This window comes from Dryobates pubescens, chromosome 24 (assembly GCF_014839835.1).
Source record: "Dryobates pubescens isolate bDryPub1 chromosome 24, bDryPub1.pri, whole genome shotgun sequence".
Taxonomy (NCBI): domain Eukaryota; kingdom Metazoa; phylum Chordata; class Aves; order Piciformes; family Picidae; genus Dryobates; species Dryobates pubescens.
Window position 1 is genome coordinate 12,674,511 of NC_071635.1, and position 19,597 is coordinate 12,694,107.

The window sequence follows — 19,597 nt, forward strand, 5'->3', positions numbered from 1 at the left end:
GACCTATGAGCCAGGGGGATCTGGTGTCCTCATCATTATCATCAGCAGAAGAGAAGACTGAGAAGGGATCTCATCAATGTGTACAAATATCTAAGGGGTGGGTGCCAAGAGGAGGGGGCAAAGCTCTTTTCAGTGGTGTGCACTAGTAAGACAAGAAACAACAGGTTCAAGCTTGAACACAGAAGATTTCACCTCAACATGAGGAGAAACTTCTTTGGTGTGAAGGTGACAGAGCACTGAAACAGGCTGCCCAGAGAGGTTGTGGAGTCTCCTTCTCTGGAGACTCAAAGCCCACCTGGATGCATTCCTGTGGGGACTACCCTGGGTGATGCTGCTTTGGCAGCGGGGTTGGACCTGATGATCTCTTGAGGTCCCTTCCAACCTCTGATATACTGTGATCAGCTCAAGATGTTGATCTCTTCCCAGATTTTACAACCAGGGAAAGTAAGGAAAAAAAAATCTTTGCCACTGCTTTCAGAGAGCATAGGATGAGGGCAAACATTTCTCAGTTTGTCTCAGGCATCCTGAACCACAACTCCCACTTTTGAGGGCTGGAAGAGGGGTGGATGTTTGGGGGTTTTGGTTGTTTATCTGTCTTGCTGTTTAACAACTAAGGCCTCATTCATGCACAAAACAATCTGCTGCTTTAACTGTACACATTATATGCTCCCTGTTCCTGCACAGAAAAAGGATTCCTTGCACAGTGACACAAGGTAGTACAAGGTAGAGGTTATACCCTTAATTTTAGGGGATTAAAACAAAAGTGTTAGACTAAGTGACAGGAAATCAGTTCTTCAACAAGCAAGAAACACACTAAGTTAGACCAGACCTGACTGGGTCTTTGCTCTCAGCTCACAGAACTTGGATTCTAGGCATCTGAAACCAATGTTGTATCCCTTGGGAATCACCCTTCCTTCTGTTGTACAGCAGACAGTCCCATAGCAACACTTGGCCCCCGTGGTCAGTCAGCAAGATGGAACGCACCCCAAAGCATCTTTAGAATAGAATAGAATAGAATAGAATAGAATAGAATAGAATAGAATAGACCAGGTTGGAAGAGACCTTCCAGATCATCAAGTCCAACCTATCATCCAACACCATCTAATCAAATAAACCATGGCACTAAGCACTCCATCAAGTCTCTTCTTAAACACCTCCAGGGATGGTGACTCCACCATGTCCCTGGGCAGCACATTTCAATGGCAAATCTTTCTATGAAGAACTTCCTAACCTCCAGCCTAAACTTCCCCCTGCACAGCTTGAGACTGTGTCTTCTTGTTCTGGTGCTGGTTGCCTGGGAGAAGAGACCAACCCCCTCCTGGCTACAGCATCCCTTCAGGGAGTTGTAGAGAGCAAAAAGGTCTCCCCTGAGCCTCCTCTTCTCCAGGCTAAGCAACCCCAGCTCCCTCAGTCTCTCCTCATAGGGACTGTGCTCCAAACCCCTCCCCAGCTTTGTTGCCCTTCTCTGGACACCTTCCAGCAAGTCAACATCTTTCCTAAACTGAGGGGCTCAGAACTGGACACAGGACTCAAGCTGTGGCCTTTACAAGCACACTCAATTTAATCACCACAAGAAAAATAAATGTTGAAGACATCACCAAACAGAATTGTCTGAGGAGAACTTGGAACAGTTAGTCCTGCAGGTAACTCTACATCCCCTGGCAGCCTTTCCTCTCTGTGCAGGAAATGAACTGCAGAAAATGTCTTATATTTCAAGTCATAACAAACCAGCAAATGAGCACAGTGCAGATCTGTTACCACCAAACTGCTTTTGCAAACCATGTGCCAAGGCGACTGCTCATCTCTTTCTGAGGCTGCCTCCTCAGCAAGCATCAGCCTAGGCCACAAGGCAATGTACACCATCCTTGCTTGAAGAGCTGGGGGGAGGGGGGGTGTTGAGTTTTGACAAGCAGAATGCACTAACTGTTTGGATTTTTAGCTAACATTTGCTCATTGTGCAGAATGAAAAGAAGATTCCTCACCACAATGCACAGTGAAGATTCATTAACTTGTTAAGAAAGCAGCCTGTACTAAGAGCCCTGCTTAGTTAGTAATTATTCATTACTGAAAGAGCTAGCTCTAAATATGCCAGCAATGATGGTTAATCCCTTCTTCCCCTCCCTTGTTCCTACAGACAGTGCCACACAAATCCTTCACAACTGCTGGGTTTCAAAAGCTCAGTTGTAGGGCTCAGGATGGCCCAGGAGGACGACAGCTTCTCCTCTCTCCAGATGTGCCAGCCCTTCAGTAAGTGCTGACAGTGCCTGACAAGTTCATGACATAAAGCAAGGCTGCTGGGGGCAAATACACTTTAGCCTGCACAAATAACCTTGTCATAGAATCAACAAGGCTGGAAAAGACTTCAAAGATCATCAAGTCCAACCTGTCACCACAGCTCCCATGACTACTAAACCATGGCCATGTCCAATCCCCTCTTGAACACCTCCAGGGATGGTGACTCCACCACCTCCCTGGGCAGCACATTCCAATGGCTAACAACTCTCTCTGGGAAGAACTTTCTCCTCACCTCCAGCCTAAACTTCCCCTGCAGCATCTTGAGAATGTGTCTTCTTGTTCTGGTGATGGTTGCCTGGGAGAAGAGACCAACCACCTCCTGGCTACAACCTCCCTTCAGTCTAGAGAGCAGTAAGTTCTCCCCTGAGCCTCCTCTTCTCCAGGCTAAACAACCCCAGCTCCCTAAGCCTTTCCACCACCTCCCTGGGCAGCCCATTCCAATGGCTAACAACTCTCTCAGTGAAGAACTTTCTCCTCACCCTGAGCCTAAATTTCCCCTGGCACAGCTTGTGCAGCATCAGGTCCAGGAGGTCCAACAAGGGTCCCCACAACTCAACCTGTTAGATCCTCCCTCCTCATTACTGCCCACAAGGATGACAGAGAACTGGCTTTGTGAAGCCCTAAAAATACAGGGCAAACCCCCTCCTGCTTTCTTGCTGTCTTCAATAAATGGAAGAGTGTAACCAGCCTCTCAGCAGATCCCACAGTGGCACTCAAACACTGGAGCAGGCTGTCCAGAGAAACTGTGGGTTCTCTGTCCTTGGAAATACTGAAAGCCCAACTCAGCATAATCCTCAGCCAGCTGAAGCAGCTGACTGTGCTTGGAGCAGGGGCTGGGCTGAGTGATCTCCAGAGCTTCAGCTACATTATCCTTATTCTGCAATGCCAGTTTTAGGAGGAGGACCTACATAGCAGTAGGGATTTCTCCTCCCCTCCTGCTATTTAGCCCTGGAGTACAGCAAAACAGAAGAGCACTAGAAGGTGAGGATGTAGGAACAGGCACTCTCATTACTGATATTCAATTAATTATTTCAGCTGGGAATACTGAAGGCAGAAGGGTATCTTTTTGCTGCTCTATCTGTGCTGCCCAGGTGTGGTTACAGTGGATTCTGATACGTGGCTGGGGCTTACAAGCACTTCCACAACAAACATGAGCTTGCTGCCAGCTTGAAGGATAAGGTCAGGTGCTTTCTACTATATATGCTGTCAAACATACACAGTTAAGAGAGAAACTAAACAATGCAAAACAAAATGCCCTCTGCTCAATTAAAACACATTAAAAGGCAGAAAACAGGGAGGTAAATCCTATCCTCCTTGGGAGCAGACATTAAACCAATGAGGTTTGGATTGTGCAAGCTGGAAGGATTTCCCAGCCAGCCTGCTGGTCACAGACTTCTGAGGGAATAGAATAGAATAAACCAGGTTGGAAGAGACCTTCAAGATCATCCAGTCCAACCTATCATCCAACACCATCCAATCAACTAAACCATGGCACCAAGAACCCCATCCAGTCTCCTCCTAAGCACCTCCAATGATGGTGACTCCACCACCTCCCCAGGCAGCACATTCCAATGGCAAATGACTCTCTCTATGAAGAATTTCTTCCTAACATCCAGCCTGAACCTCCCCTGGCACAGCTTGAGACTGTGTCCTCTTGTGCTGGTTGTCTGGGAGAAGAAACCAGCCCCCACCTGGCTACAACCTCCCTTCAGGTAGTTGTAGACAGCAAGAAGGTCTCCCCTGAGCCTCCTCTTCTCCAGGCTAAGCAACCCCAGCTCCCTCAGCCTCTCCTCACAGGGCTGTGCTCCAAGCCCCTCCCCAGCTTTGTTGCCCTTCTCTGGACACCTTCCAGCTAGTTAACATCTTTCCTAAACTGAAAGAGGTTGCAATTTGTTAAGGCCATGCCTTAAACTATTCTTCTTACTCTCTGTTCCACCTCAGGGCTGCTTTGAGGAAGTTACTAGCAACTTGTTGCTGGTTTACATCATACAGCTCAACCACCATACACTAACTCTTTTCTGTGACCCACTCAACCTCCTGGCTATTCCACATCCCCAGCTACAGTACAGCACCAAAACCCATCAGTACCTTTCTCCACAGCATCAGGCAGCAGACACCCAGGTATGCATCTTCAGTGATCAAAGAGATTACCCTTGATGGATTGTCATCTGGAGCAAATAATTCAGAAATGAAATAATTCCTGTCATTTGAAGTCCTCCAGAAGACTTAATTCACCCTGTCATTCCAATTCTCCCTCCCCTCATTCATCTGAAGGCTGCTCTCAGACATGTGCCTCTCTTCCCTTTCTCTGGGACTAGCAAACTAGTTTTGCATATGGAATCGTTATTTCCTTCCATGGATGTCTCTGGGTTCCTTTGACAGCTTTATCTTCCTGATGAGGATAAAATGCTCTTTCAGAAGCTGCTGCCAGGCTGCCCCCATTCTCAGATGTCAAAGGATGCAGTCAAAGGAATCTGTCAAAAGTAACTCACATGGTCTGGGGGGGGGGGGGGCTGAACAATTACAACTGATAGGTTTGAAAATACAATTGGTAGGGGGCAGGCTTTGGGTAGGTTCACTTCAACACTAGCCCCCCAACTCCTCCTTGCCTCTTCATTCCTCCTGGGTGCCATGGGAATTCTTCACTTGAAAACCAAATTAAGACAGAAGCAGTGATATGACTTCAGTATTCCTGGAAATGAGATTGCCTTTTCTCTTCAGATGCTGCAGGTACTGGAGACTTTCTGAGGCACCAAGGAAACAAACTAAAGGATGACAATTTGAATCCTGTAATGAACTGGGGGTTCTGCCATGACTTCTTTTGCTGACATTCAGATGGACTCTGCAAGCTGATGTCCATTTGTCAAAGCTAAATGCAGGAAGTAGCAGCTGAGGAGGGTTAGCAAAGGCAGCTAGACTGACCACTCAAGTGCATACAGGATCTCCAAGCCAGTGAGGGCACACCAGCTCTTCCACCCTACCCTTCACCCACCCTGTGGAGAGACAGTGATTGCCTCCAGGTGATGCCAGGCACAGGGGCTCCTGTGCCACAGGGACTCCTCATCAGTGGCAGAACCAGTTAATTCATGTGGTCCCACTGCCACACAAGCAGTGCCAGGAAGCTTTTAGAGCAGCACCTCAGCTTGAGCCTTGCCTTCTCTGGGCTCCCAAATCAGACACAAGGGAGCAGGTTTGCTACCAACTTCCATTCAATGATGATGACATCATGTTTTAACTTCACAAGGACTTTTACAGGAAGGAAGATGGCTCTTCCCAACCCAGGCTCCTACAAGTACCTGAGCAGCACAGCAAAGCTCAGTAGTAAGCTCCCAAGAAACCAGTTCCTTCACTGACAGAATAGAATAGACCAGACCAGGTTGGAAGAGACCTTTGAGATCATCACATCCAACCTATCATCCAACACTACCTAATCAACTAAACCATGGCACCAAGCACCCCAGCCAGTCTTTTCCTAAACACCACCCTGGGTAGCCCATTCCAAAGGGCAATCACTCTCTCCATGAAGAAATTCTTCCAAACATCCAGCCTAAACCTCCCCTGGTGCAGCTTGAGACTGTGTCCTCTTGTGCTGGTGCTGGTTGTCTGGGAGAAGAGACCAAGCCCCACCTGGCTACAACCTCCCTTCAGGTAGTTTTAGAGAGCAATGAGGTCTCCCCTGAGCCTCCTCTTCTCCAGGCTAAGCAACCCCAGCTCCCTCAGGCTCTCCTCACAGGGCTGTGCTCCAAACCCCTCCCCAGCTTTGTTGCCCTTCTCTGGACACCTTCCAGCACAGAATCACAGAAACATTCAGGTTGGAAAAGGCCCTCAGGATCACCAAGTCCAACTGATAATCCTGCTCTACCAGGTTCACCCCCAAACCATATCCCCAGGCACCACATCCAAACCACCTTTAAACACATCCAGGGCTGGTGACTCAACCACCTCCCTGGGCAGCACTTTCCAATGCCTGAGCACAATTTCCATGAAAAACAGTTTTCCTAATTTCCAGTCTAAACCTACCCAACTTGAGGCCATTTCTTCTTTTTCTGCTGTGAGAAGAGACCAGCAGCAGCCTCTCCACAACATCCTTTCAGATAGTTGTAGACAGCAATGAAGTCTCCCCTCAGCCTCCTCTTTTTCAAACTAAACAGCCCCAGCTCCTTCATCAGATTTATTCTCCATGCCCTTCACAGCTTCATTTAGTCATGAGGTCTGTGGTGATGGGTTGGACTTGATGATCTTTGAGGTCTCTTCCAACCTTGGTGATTCTGTGATTGCCTTCCTCTGCACTGGCTCCAGCACCCCCACATCTCTCTTGTATTGAGGTGCCCAAAACTAGACACAATACTGATGGCTACAGACCTAAAGCATACTGACCTTCATGGTTTAGTGTCAGGCTTTTGGCTGGGTAGCACAAGATAATGGTGGCCAAGGAATGCAGTGATGGGCAGTACAGGTACTTGTGTGTGCTGCCCAGGTGAGCACCGTCCAGCAAGCCAGTTTATCTGTTTATACCCACACAGAAGGTCCAGAGCCCTGGAGAGGAGTGTGAGCTGCTCAGCTCTTGGCAGCCAGCAAGCCCTGTGTGTATGCATGCACAGGCACACACAATGCAGCCTTCCTACAACATTTTATCATCTTCACAAGTGAGAAGATCAAGTGGCTGCGGCACTTGAGAATTATCCAGTGCCTCCTTCCCAGTGAAGATAAATACAATGCTCATATCAAACCTGAGCCATTGTGAGCTGCCTGCTGACTGACAGCAGCATGCTGAGCTGGTGTGTTTTCCCAAGGCACTGCCTCACCACCCTTAGTTTAAAAAAGAATGAAACAAAATGAGTCTAAAGATCTCCTCTCAGGCTTTTTATTCCCCACCCCCCCCAGAAGTGCCCCATTATACTGGATCACAGATCCTCTGAGCCTGAGATCCTTCCATGGACAGTGCCCAGCAATGGGTGCTTAAAGCCTGCAAGAAGCAAGGCAAATGAATACAGAGGATGCCTTCCCTTGTGTAACCTACCCAGCTTCCTACCATCAGCCAGCAGCTCAGGAGCCCTTGGACCTGACAAAAGCATCCATCACAGCTTGACATGGCACTCCCAAGGATTTGCCCAGCTTCTCTTTTGATCCAGTTTAGACTTTTGCCCATTATTGCAGCCTGTGGTGAAGCTTCACAGCTCCACTGCCTGCTCTGCTTCTCCTGTTTGCACTGCCTGCCCAGGGTTCCTGCTGTCTCTGCGTGCTCTTTTGGCACCCATTTGCAATGCTGGCACAACTCTCACACCTCCTCAGCTCACTCTTACCCAGGCTAAAGAGGGCTCAGCTATTTGCAGTATTCCATCAATGGAAGTCTTCAGGCAGCAGCATTTGTCTCTGAAGGCCCTCATCTCACATTTTAACTGTGGTTTTACTGTCTGTTTGTACAAAGAATAGAAGTGTTCCTGTGAACACTTTGTGACCTCTTGCTTGCAGGGTGCCTGCAGCTTTGGCAGAACTGGGTGGCACTTCTGAAGACACTTCCTCCTGAAGATATTGCCTGCCTTTCAAACACACAGCCTTTGCTGAAGCTCATCTCAAATGGGGTAGTATGCTGCCTGCAGTGATGTAGCCCCTGCCAGAATACACAGCCAGCTCTCGCTCCCAACAAGCAGAAACACCAAAGCAATCAAAACCTGCAATGAAGAAGCTATTGCCATCATGTTCAGTGCTCTGAAGCATGTTTCAGATGACACCAGCACTCCTGAACCCCACATTGCTCTGCTCAGGCTGATCTCTAGTTGCTCCAAAACTCAGGAGAGCCCAGCAGCTCAGGCACACACAGAACAGAATAGAGTAGAATAGAATAGAATAGACCAGACCAGGTTGGAAGAGACCTTTGAGATCACCATGTCCAACCCATCATCCAACACCATCTAATCAACTAAACCATGGCACCAAGCACCCCATCAAGTCTCCTACTAAACCAGTGATGGTGACTCCACCACCTCCCTGGGCAGCACATTCCAATGGCCAATCTCTCTTTCTATGAAGAATTTCTTCCTAACATCCAGCCTAAACCTCCCCTGGTGCAGCTTGAGACTGTGTCCTCTTGTTCTGGTGCTGGTTGCCTGGGAGAAGAGATCAGCCCCTGCCTGTCTACAACCTCCCTTCAGGTAGCTGTAGAGAGCAATAAGGTCTCCCCTGAGCCTCCTCTTCTCCAGACTAAGCAACCCCAGCTCCCTCAGCCTCTCCTCACAGGGCTTGTGCTCCAAACCCCTCACTAGCTTTGCCTGTGCTGCCTGAACCCGTGCTGGTGGCCCAAATGGCCAGGTCATGGAGAAGTGCCTGCAGCATCAAGATTGAGGTGGGACCGGCCAAGATCCAAGCCGCTTCCAGGCATGGCTCCTCTGAAGTGCTGCCCAAGCACAGGTCTCACTGGATGCTTCATCCACCTCACTGCAGCAGGTCTAGCTAAGAGAGTGCTGACAGCACACAGATGTGCCTGCCTGCATTCCCCAAAGAACCTGTTAGGGAGATCCTGAGCTGCCCTTGCAAATGAGCAATTACTGCTTGCTACCGGTGATACCTTGAGACCTCTGTCTGCAGCAGGTTACTTGGCAAGACTGCAGCTGAGGAAGTATTTTTCAAGAGGCTGTTTTGGGCTGCAGCCAGATCTTTACAAGGTCCTGTAATTTCAATAATGAAATTAAAGCCAGAAGTTAGCACTTGTGGGACTGAAGGAAATGAAAGGTAGCTAAGTATTGCTCACTCTCTTTTTTTTTTTCCTCTTTATGACATCTCTCAATCTGCTAAACAAAAAAAATCACACACCTCTTCATGAGCAAGAATGCAAACCATCAGACCAGCTTCCTGAGCAGGCAGCAAGCATAAGGCTGGGAAGCTTAAAGGGACGTGGCTAAAAAGAGAATGTGCTAGGAAAGTGACCTGAATGCTCTTGTCCTTGGGTCTAGCCTCTGCTGTGCTCAGTGGCTCTGGACTGGTGCATTTAGCAAGAGAGAGGAGTGAAAACTGAAATGTTGCCTAAATACTAAACAAAAAATAGTCCCACAAACCACAGTACTTTGGTCCCAGGCTGGAGCAGAGTCCTGTAGAGAGATCTGGGGATACCCACTGGTAAAAATGAAAATAATCACTAAAATGAGTAAAATAATAATAAGAAGGGGGAGGAAAAGCAGAGGGAGGAAGGGGAGGAAAAGCAGAGGGAGGAAGGGGAGGAAAAGCAGAGGGAGGAAGGGGAGGAAAAGCAGAGGGAGGAAAAGCAGAGGGAGGAAAAGCAGAGGGAGGAAAAGCAGAGGGAGGAAAAGCAGAGGGAGGAAAAGCAGAGGGAGGAAAAGGAGGAAGGGGGGAAAAAATGAGGAGGAAGGGGGGAAAAAATGAGGAGGAAGGGGGGAAAAAATGAGGAGGAAGGGGGGAAAAAATGAGGAGGAAGGGGGGAAAAAATGAGGAGGAAGGGGGGAAAAAAATGAGGAGGAAGGGGGGAAAAAATGAGGAGGAAGGGGGAAAAAATGAGGAGGAAGGGGGAAAAAATGAGGAGGAAGGGGGAAAAAAATGAGGAGGAAGGGGGAAAAAAATGAGGAGGAAGGGGGAAAAAAATGAGGAGGAAGGGGGAAAAAAATGAGGAGGAAGGGGGAAAAAAATGAGGAGGAAGGGGGAAAAAATGAGGAGGAAGGGGGAAAAAAATGAGGAGGAAGGGGGAAAAAATGAGGAGGAAGGGGGAAAAAAATGAGGAGGAAGGGGGGAAAAAAATGAGGAGGAAGGGGGAAAAAAAATGAGGAGGAAGGGGGAAAAAAATGAGGAGGAAGGGGGAAAAAAATGAGGAGGAAGGGGGAAAAAAATGAGGAGGAAGGGGGAAAAAAAATGAGGAGGAAGGGGGAAAAAAATGAGGAGGAAGGGGGAAAAAAATGAGGAGGAAGGGGGAAAAAAATGAGGAGGAAGGGGGAAAAAAATGAGGAGGAAGGGGGAAAAAAATGAGGAGGAAGGGGGAAAAAAATGAGGAGGAAGGGGGAAAAAAATGAGGAGGAAGGGGGAAAAAAATGAGGAGGAAGGGGGAAAAAATGAGGAGGAAGGGGGAAAAAAATGAGGAGGAAGGGGGGAAAAAATGAGGAGGAAGGGGGAAAAAAATGAGGAGGAAGGGGGAAAAAAATGAGGAGGAAGGGGGAAAAAAATGAGGAGGAAGGGGGAAAAAAATGAGGAGGAAGGGGGAAAAAAATGAGGAGGAAGGGGGAAAAAATGAGGAGGAAGGGGGAAAAAATGAGGAGGAAGGGGGAAAAAATGAGGAGGAAGGGGGAAAAAATGAGGAGGAAGGGGGAAAAAATGAGGAGGAAGGGGGAAAAAATGAGGAGGAGGGGGAAAAAATGAGGAGGAAGGGGGAAAAAATGAGGAGGAAGGGGGAAAAAATGAGGAGGAAGGGGGAAAAAAATGAGGAGGAAGGGGGAAAAAAATGAGGAGGAAGGGGGAAAAAATGAGGAGGAAGGGGGAAAAAAATGAGGAGGAAGGGGGAAAAAAATGAGGAGGAAGGGGGAAAAAAATGAGGAGGAAGGGGGAAAAAAATGAGGAGGAAGGGGGAAAAAAATGAGGAGGAAGGGGGAAAAGAAGAAAAAAATTAAGAAAAAAAAATTAAGAAGGGGGAAAAAAAAGAACAAGAAGGCCCCTCTGCCTCATGGGCCTTTGAAAACCTTCCCTTGAACTACAAATAAATACATTCAGTGGAGACCACAAGTTTAAGTGCCACCTTTTCATGCATGGGGTTTATATGGAGTGCAGACACCAAGTCAGTTCAGCTGCAAAGCCCTGAAAAGCAAGGCTCAGAGGAAATCAGAACACATCTGGCCCCAGCTCAGGCTTGCCATCAGTCGTAGGCCAAACGTTGATGCAAAGAGCCACAATTAGTTCTCAGTTCCTAAATTCCAGCTAATAGAAATTTTAACTACCAATTTATTATCCCTTGTGTCACTCCAGTGAAAAGGAGCAAGGAATGAAAACCAAATCTGCAGCAGACCCTTCTGTAGGAGGAAAAAAAAAAAACCAAACCCTGGAAATGGCTGCTGTGCAAACACAAATTATATTCCTAATGTGATCTGGCACTTGGACTTGAGTCCCATAGCTGCAGCTTAATCATCTCTTTGACACAGCTAAATTGCTAGGATACAATGGGACCTGTAGCTGATAATGCTGCTTCAAAAACCAAACTCACTCCTGTGTTGCTGAAGTGATGATGAGGAACTCCCATATATATCTGAGATGGACTGCATAGAATCAGTCAGGGTTGGAAGGGACCACAAGGATCAGCTAGTTCCAACCCCCCTGCCATGGGCAGGCACACCTCACAGTAGAGCAGGCTGGCCAGAGCCTCATCCAGCCTGAGCTTAAACACCTCCAGGGACAGCACCCCAACCACCTCCCTGGACAACCCATTCCAGGGCTTCACCACTCTCATGGGGAAGAACTTCCTCCTCACATCCAGCCTGAATCTCCCCACCTCCAGCTTCATTCCATTCCCCCTAGTCCTATCACTACCTGAGATCCTGAGAAGTCCCTCCCCAGCCTTCTTGTAGCCCCCTTCAGATACTGGAAGGCCACAATTAGGTCGCCTCAGAGCCTTCTTTTCTCCAGACTGAACAGCCCCAACTCCCAGTCTGTCCTCACAGGAGAGGTGCTTCAGCCCTCTGACTGCATCTGCCTCACCATCCTGCTCTGAGGTGACACCATGAGTAACTGACCTGGTTTCTGTCACTATGGTGGGAGGGGATCAGGCAGTGCTTTGCAGTAGATATTCTCACTGCTGCTTTCCAATGCTCTCTTGCTTTACACTGACATTTAGCACAGCAGCCACAGAGAGCAGGAAGATTTTGTTCTTACTTTTAACAAGAGAAAACAGGATGGTGTAGGTAGCAAAAATCACAGCTGATAGGACACAGGGCAGATAAAAAGGAGGAGGTTTAACCTCTGGGCAGAGCTTGCAAAACAACATGATGCCACGGAACAATCTCAGCCTCAAACTTCACAACTCAGTCATGGAGAATACTGCATCCGAGCGTGGCCAGGCTCAGCAAGGCACCAGCTGGCTGACATCCCCTCTGGCACCACCAGATCTGCACAGCACCCCTTGCTTGAGAGATCCCTAACCCTTTCCAGCTAAAACTGCTTCTGCTTAGTAAACACCAAATGCTTCCCTCTCAACTGCAGCCAGCTGAGTTTTGGCCAAAGTGGATCGAGAAGCACTCAGATGAGCAGTGCCAGCACAGAGTGGTGGGGACACTGATCTCTTGCAAGGGTCAGTGAGAGGTGCAGGTTAAGCTCTTTATAACTCATGACAGCTTTCTGAAGATCCTACTCCTACCTTGAGCTTACATATGCTCAGAACATCTTGCATCTGCAAAGGCTGGAGGAAGAAGTCATAGAATCAATAAGGTTGGAAAAGACCTCAGAGACCATCAAGTCCAAGCTGTCACCCAACACCTCATGACCACTAAACCATGGCACCAAGTGCCACGTCCAGTCCCCTCTTGAACACCTCCAGGGACAGTGACTCCACCACCTCCCTGGGCAGCACATTCCAATGGCCAACAAGTCATTCTATCACACAGATTGGAAAATGTTAGGGAGTGGGATCTTTTTGAGCAAGATGACATGAACAAGAAGCCAACCCTCTTCATCTGCACCATCCAAATTTATGCTGGAGACATCCAGAATCGTCTGTGTGACATAAGAAGTTATAAAACCAGCCTGCTTGGGATTGCTTAGCCTGGGCAAGAGGAGGCTCAGGGGAGACCTTATTGCTCTCTACAACTACCTGAAGGGAGGCTGTAGCCAGGAAGGGGTTGGTCTCTTCTCCCAAGCAACCAGCACCTGAACAAGAGGACACAGTCTCAAGCTGCACCAGGGGAAGTTTAGGCTGGAGGTGAGGAGAAAGTTCTTCCCAGAGAGAGCTGTTAGCCATTGGAATGTGCTGCCCAGGGAGGTGGTGGAGTCACCATCCCTGGAGGTGTTCAAGAGGGGATTGGATGTGGCACTTGGTGCCATGGTTTAGTAGTCATGGGAGCTGTGGTGACAGGTTGGACTTGATGTTTGAGGTCTTTTCCAACCTTACTGATTCGTGATCTCAGTATACTGCAGACCCTCAGCGTAAGGTAAGTGAGTTTACCTTCTCTGTGGGTACAACAGTCTCTTCTCTTCATCTTACTCACTTCTGAGAAGCACACAGGTGAAAGGACCTTTGCCAACTATCCACCTGCACAATGATGCTAGAAACTGCAGATGCACTCCTGCCACTAATGACATCACACCAGTCCCACAACCACCTTGGGTGGGATGAGGCTTTTCCCTTGAATTTCCTTACTTTGTTTCCTCCTTCCTTAAATTATGACCTTCACTCGAAGGCTTGTTAATGTCAAACTGGCATTTTGGTTGCATCTATTGCAGTGGCAATTCTTCTTCCTGTCAGGGGCCAACTCTTTTCTGTTGGTGAATTTTTAATGACCGACAAAGAACAAATATTTAAGGGATTCAATCGGATCCAATCAAGGTCAGCACAAGCCTGGAATCTCCTCCCCATTTTTAGTGCTTATTCAGACAGGCATCAGACTTCACATGTGCATCAAAACCAGCTCATTTCAATGCATTTCAGACAACACAGGTACTTCACAATGGGTTTGTGGTTGTGTTCTTTTCTTTATTAACCACGGCACGTAAAGTAAAAGCACAAAGGCAGCTCTCAAGGAAGGGGGGGGGGGGGGAAATATCCCAGAATTCTTTGGGGGAAGGGGGGGGGAAATATCTAAACAACCATTCTGCTGTTCTCTAATGTGTTACTAAAGACACCATCATCCCTCATCCCTCCAGAAGTGTTCTTAATTAAATAAGAATCTATTAAAAAATGCAGTGCCCCTCAGCGTACACTCCCACCCCCACCCTTCTCTCTTCATTCTGAAGATGATCTGTCTCGCTTCTCCCTGCCTAGGAGCTCATTAGGAACAGCCCCTTCTGCACATATGCATCACCTCACAGATTTGGAGGGAGACAGACAGAAGAAAGGGAGAGAAAGAAATGAGGAAGTGAATGGAAATAGTCGGCCTGCAGAACAAGAAAGCAACGGCAGACAAAGAGCACCCAGGACCGGCAAGGGAACAATGGAGGCTGAGAGGGGAATGCTGGTACCATGGGATCAAACCAAAAGCCATTGCTTAACTTTGCAGCAGTGTTGTCCTAGCTAAATTCAATGATCAACAATAACCAAGGCAGATCAGACAGATCTACCAAAGCTTTGCTCTGGGTGGCAAAGAGTCACCACTAAATGTGTCTTACGCTTCAGAGGGAAGCTCCAAGCACAGCTCCCATCGCACGCACGGCTGCTACCTGTCCATTGCCATGTGGAGCCCAAAGTACCGTTCCCTGCACCCACTCCCAAACATCACCCAGCTCACCTGCTGTCTGAAAAGTCCAGGCTGGTCAGAGCAAAAAGAACAATGACCAGATTCCTCCCTGAGAGGTGACAAAACAGCAGCCCAGCAGCGGCTGATTCTTCCACCCGTTTTTCTTTAGCAGAGTTTTGCTGGAGGAAGTAAAATCCTAACAGTTCACCTTAAAATCACTTTTCCATCCTGCAAGAACTTTTCCCACCTTGAGCCAGATACCCCAGGGAGCAGTATGGCATTTGTTGATGGCAAGCCACTCCAAACAAGAAGTTCCCTTTGACCTTCACTCTATGGCAGGATAAATGATAAACAAGTATTTCCTCAACCTCTCTGACACCAGGAAGGACAGGGAGGAGGCAGCAGGCACCACAGGAGCCCTGCCATGAGACCAGTTCAAAATGCAGTGGGATTTGCTTGCCCTGATGCTAGGAGAGGCTGAATTCACATCTAACCTTCAGCCACTGCTAAAAAATACCTGCAAAGAACAATCTGAATTCCAGGCCTGAAAGGGATTTTTTACTGAACTTCCCAGACACATCTGCCAAAAAGGTGGCTTTGCCCTCAAGAGAGTCTCTGCCTTTCCTGCACTGATCTCTGAACATAAACCTGTCCTTCCTGATACTTCAGGTGTAAAATTACATGAGCCACATGTCTCCAGTGGATTATTTGTCTTCTTTTTTCAATAAGTAGTTTCTGCAATGGATTTTAAGCAACCTCATACAGCAGCCTGGCAGTCCCTTCAGTACTGTGCTGAGAAGATCCTTCCAGCAGCACTCTGCACTGGGTGAGGAACTGGCTGGAGGGCCAAGCCCAGAGAGTGGTGGTGAATGGTGCCACAGCCAGCTGGCAGCCAGGCACTAGTGGTGTGCCCCAGGGATCAGTGCTGGGCCCCATGCTCTTTAATACCTTTATCGATGACCTGGATGAGGGCATTGAGTCCATCATCAGTAAATTTGCAGATGACATCAAGCTGGGGGCAGGAGTTGATCTGCTAGAGGGTAGGAGAGCTCTGCAGAGGGACCTTGACAGGCTGGACAGATGGGCAGAGGCCAAGGGCATGAGATTGAACACATCTAAGTGCTGGGTTCTACACATTGGCCACAACAACCCCAGGCAGTGCTACAGGCTGGGGTCAGAGTGGCTGGAGAGCAGCCAGGCAGAAAGGGAGCTGGGGGTAGTGGTTGATAGTAGGCTGAACATGAGCCTGCAGTGTGCCCAGGTGGCCAAGAAGGCCAAGGGCATCCTGGCCTGGATCAGGAACAGTGTGGCCAGCAGGAGCAGGGAGGTCATTCTGCCCTGTGCTCAGCACTGGTTAGGCCACACCTTGAGTCCTGTGTCCAGTTCTGGGTTTCTCAGTTTAGGAAAGATGTTGAGTTGCTGGAAGATGTCCAGAGAAGGGCAACAAAGCTGGGGAGAGGTTTGGAGCACAAGGCCTGTGCTCCATCCTCAAGTTTTCATTAAACAAGTACCAAGCCTCCCTCTTCAGGACCAGCGCTTTCAGAAGCTGATGTGGTGTTTCGTTTGAGGAGACTCCTAGGAATTTCTTTGCTTGTGTGTGTCGAAACAAAGGGATGCAGCCTGACAAAATGTCTCACTGATCTGAGGTATCAGAAAAGATTTTTGTCTTCCACCAAAACAATACAAAACAAGGAGTTTGATATCTGTTCACCTTGGCCTTTCTTCTCAAGCTGCAGAGTCACCCCCTCGCCGAAACTCCATTTTCATCTGATGGCTTTTTCCCCACGACGCTCTCCCATGACAGTTTGGTTCTTTTGATTGCTAAGCTCACATTTGTGAGAAAGGACAGATAGCAAAAGCTATAAACCAGACTGAGGTACCTGCAGTCACCCTGAGTAGCAAGCTTCATTAGATTTTTAATAAGGCCAGCGTCTTAAGCAGAACTGTGACAGGAACAACAGGCTCCAAGCAGCCAAGGAGGCACCTACAGTTAAAATAAATCATTTGCTGGCCTGGGAAGCAGGAGGGTGAGAGAGCACTGATCTCAGCATGTAAAACTGAGGCAGCAGCTTAGAAATTAGACCTGGAATGTCACTGGACTACTGCTAGGAAGCCACATAGAAAGACATAGCTTCACATTCTACAGATGGAGACACTTGAAGGTGTCCAGAGAAGGGCAACAAGGCTGGGGAGAGGCCTCAAGCATAAGCCCTGTGAGGAGACGCTGAGGGAGCTGGGGTTGTTTAGCCTGGAGAAGAGGAGGCTCAGGGGAGACCTTATTGCTGTCTACAACTACCTGAAGAGAGGTTGTAGCCAGGAGGGGGTTGGTCTCTTCTCCCAGGCAACCAGCACCAGAACAAGAGGACACAGTCTCAAACTGCACCAGGGGAAGTTTAGGCTCAAGGTGAGGAGAAAGTTCTTCCCAGAAAGAGTAATTACCCATTGGAATGTGCTGCCCAGGGAGGTGGTGCAGTCACCATCCCTGGAGGTGTTCAGGAGGGGATTGGACATGGCACTGGGTGCCATGGTTTAGCCATGAGGTCTGTGGTGATAGGTTGGACTCGATGATCTTTGGGGTCTCTTCCAACCTTGGTGATTCTGTGTAATTTCAGTTGTCAGCTCTCAGTTTCTAATGTCTCTTCCTGAAAAGCATTTGAAAAGATACTAATATAAACTAGTTACATCTCAGACAGGTTTACAAAGCAACCCCAGATCTGCAATTGGATCTATAGGACCTGAGACTACAGACTCTTGAGTTGTGCCACACAGAGAGTTATTTCAAACCAGAGATTATACACCAGAATTTTGCTTTAAGCCTTTCAGCCTCTGCCAGGCTGCACTCAGACCACGGCACTGCTGTCAGCTATCTGCTTACAAACCATCTGGGCAGATGCTGTGCCTGACTGCCAGGCTCAGCTGGGCATCTTAGGGATGCTCCCTTTTGCCTGTCCCTGACTACCTCCTCCCTGCGTGGACTCCCTGTCTTCCTGACACTGGAACAAAGAATATCAATAACATCAAATAGGATCTTGGCTTGTGCTTCTTCTTGGTCTCTGCCCATCCTTTCACCTGGCCCTGGGGAATGGTCCAGCTTTTGATTTCTCCAGTTCTTGATCTTGGCCCATCCTGACTGCTTGCTTTTTGTTCTGTTGAGGGCTCAAACGGATCGAAGCGAAGCAAACTTCTCTGGGATGAACTAAGGCAACCCTATGCCAAGCAGCCACAGAGCAAATCTCCTTGCATCAGGAAAAAAATGCAAGATCAGAAAGTCTGCCAGTAAGGTAGAATGTTTTGTTCAGCCTTTAATAATGGGGAAGCAGAAGGAAAAGGATAGAAACAAATGCCAGCAAGAATTAGGAGTCATCAAAAGCGAGCAATATGCACAAGTTTGCCAATGCCCACTTCCAGGTCACAGAGAAAATACCATTGTATTTTATCAGTAGCTTAAGATGAAGGGGATACCATTTCCAGGGGGAAAAAAGGGGGGGAAAAAGAAAGCAAGGTGAAAAAAAAAGAAAAGGCCTTCAAAGACACATTTCTCCCTCTAACACACAGACCTGCTACTGCATTGATGGAATTCTGAGCTGAACAACACTTGGATACAAACTGCATCAGGACCTCCAATGGATTCTCCAAGTAGCAGTCTGAGTAAGAGATGTTGCTCCTCCTGTCTTTCATGCATATAAACCTTGTCTTTCTTACAAATCACACAGAATCACCAAGGTTGGAAGAGACCTCAGTGATCATCATGGAACAGTTACTGGAGTTACTGTGATTCAATGACTGCCCCAGGACAGAACTGCTCCTTCTCAGAAAGGCATCTAGGCATTTGCATGTATTTCAGAATGAAGGTAACAGAAAGCATCTTGTCCAGGTACAGAATAACCCTGCTTCTAGCCTCCCTGGCTTGTTAATGCACACAAGCAGTGACATCCTCCCCTGATATCCAAGGCGCAGCAAAGGGGCTCCATGTCCCAGCCACCCACTGAAGGCAAAGGAAGAACACTTAGGCACTAAGTTGAATATTAATGTGCATGATAGTTATTGGAACCTTTGCTATTTAAATTACTTGGCTCTGTGTTACAGTGATGGCCAACTGGCAGAAATAAAGCATCTCTTCTCGTGGTACTCTCCACTTAAACGGCAGCAGTAAATATCTTTAAAGAGTAGTGTTGTCAAATCTCAAGTACAGGTTCATCCCTCCAGATTGTACATCATGCAAGCTTGTTATCTACCATTTCATTATGAGCTTCCATAAATAAAGCAGGGAGCTACCTCTCTGCACAGCTAGCTATTTCCAGAGTTTGTTTCAGCAAAAACTCCTGCCCTTCTAATCTTCCCACACACCAAACAATCGCTTTATTTCTGCTGAAAGCAAACTACCTCCACATACCTGCCCGCCCTGCCTGCCAGGAATGGTGCAGTGACTACAGAGATCCAACTTCCTTGCATTTCACAGCTTTAAAGGAAAGGTAAAAGCCTGTTTCTTACCTGCTTAAGAGAAATGTGAATCTTTCATGACTCACTTTTCAGAATAGGATAGAATGGACCAGGTTGGAAAAGACCTTTGAGATCATCGAGTCCAACCTATCATCCAACACCATCTAACCAGCTAAACCATGGCACCAAGCACCCCATCCAGCCTCTTCCTAAGCACCTCCAGTGATGGGGACTCCACCACCTCCCAGAGACCTCAAGGATCATCTGGTTCCAACCCCCCTGCCATAGGCAAGGACACCTCACACTACAGCAGGTTGCTCAAAGCCACATGCAGCCTGGCCTTAAAAACCTCCAGGGATGAGGCTTCTACCACCTCCATTAATGTGACTCCACCACCTCCCTGGGCAAATCAACTCCTATTGCCTTTCTTCACAAGAGAAACAACAGCCATGGTAGATCAAACCCACACACGTCTTCCATTTCTTAATCAA

At 48.0% G+C, this 19,597-nt stretch overlaps 1 protein-coding gene across 2 annotated transcripts in view; it reads right to left on the minus strand.

Annotated features, from left to right (window-relative positions):
• The window catches only part of MAML3 (mastermind like transcriptional coactivator 3), a 296,232-nt gene that overhangs the window by 168,570 nt on the left and 108,065 nt on the right, over positions 1-19,597 (minus strand). The gene's annotated exons all lie outside the window — the stretch shown is intronic.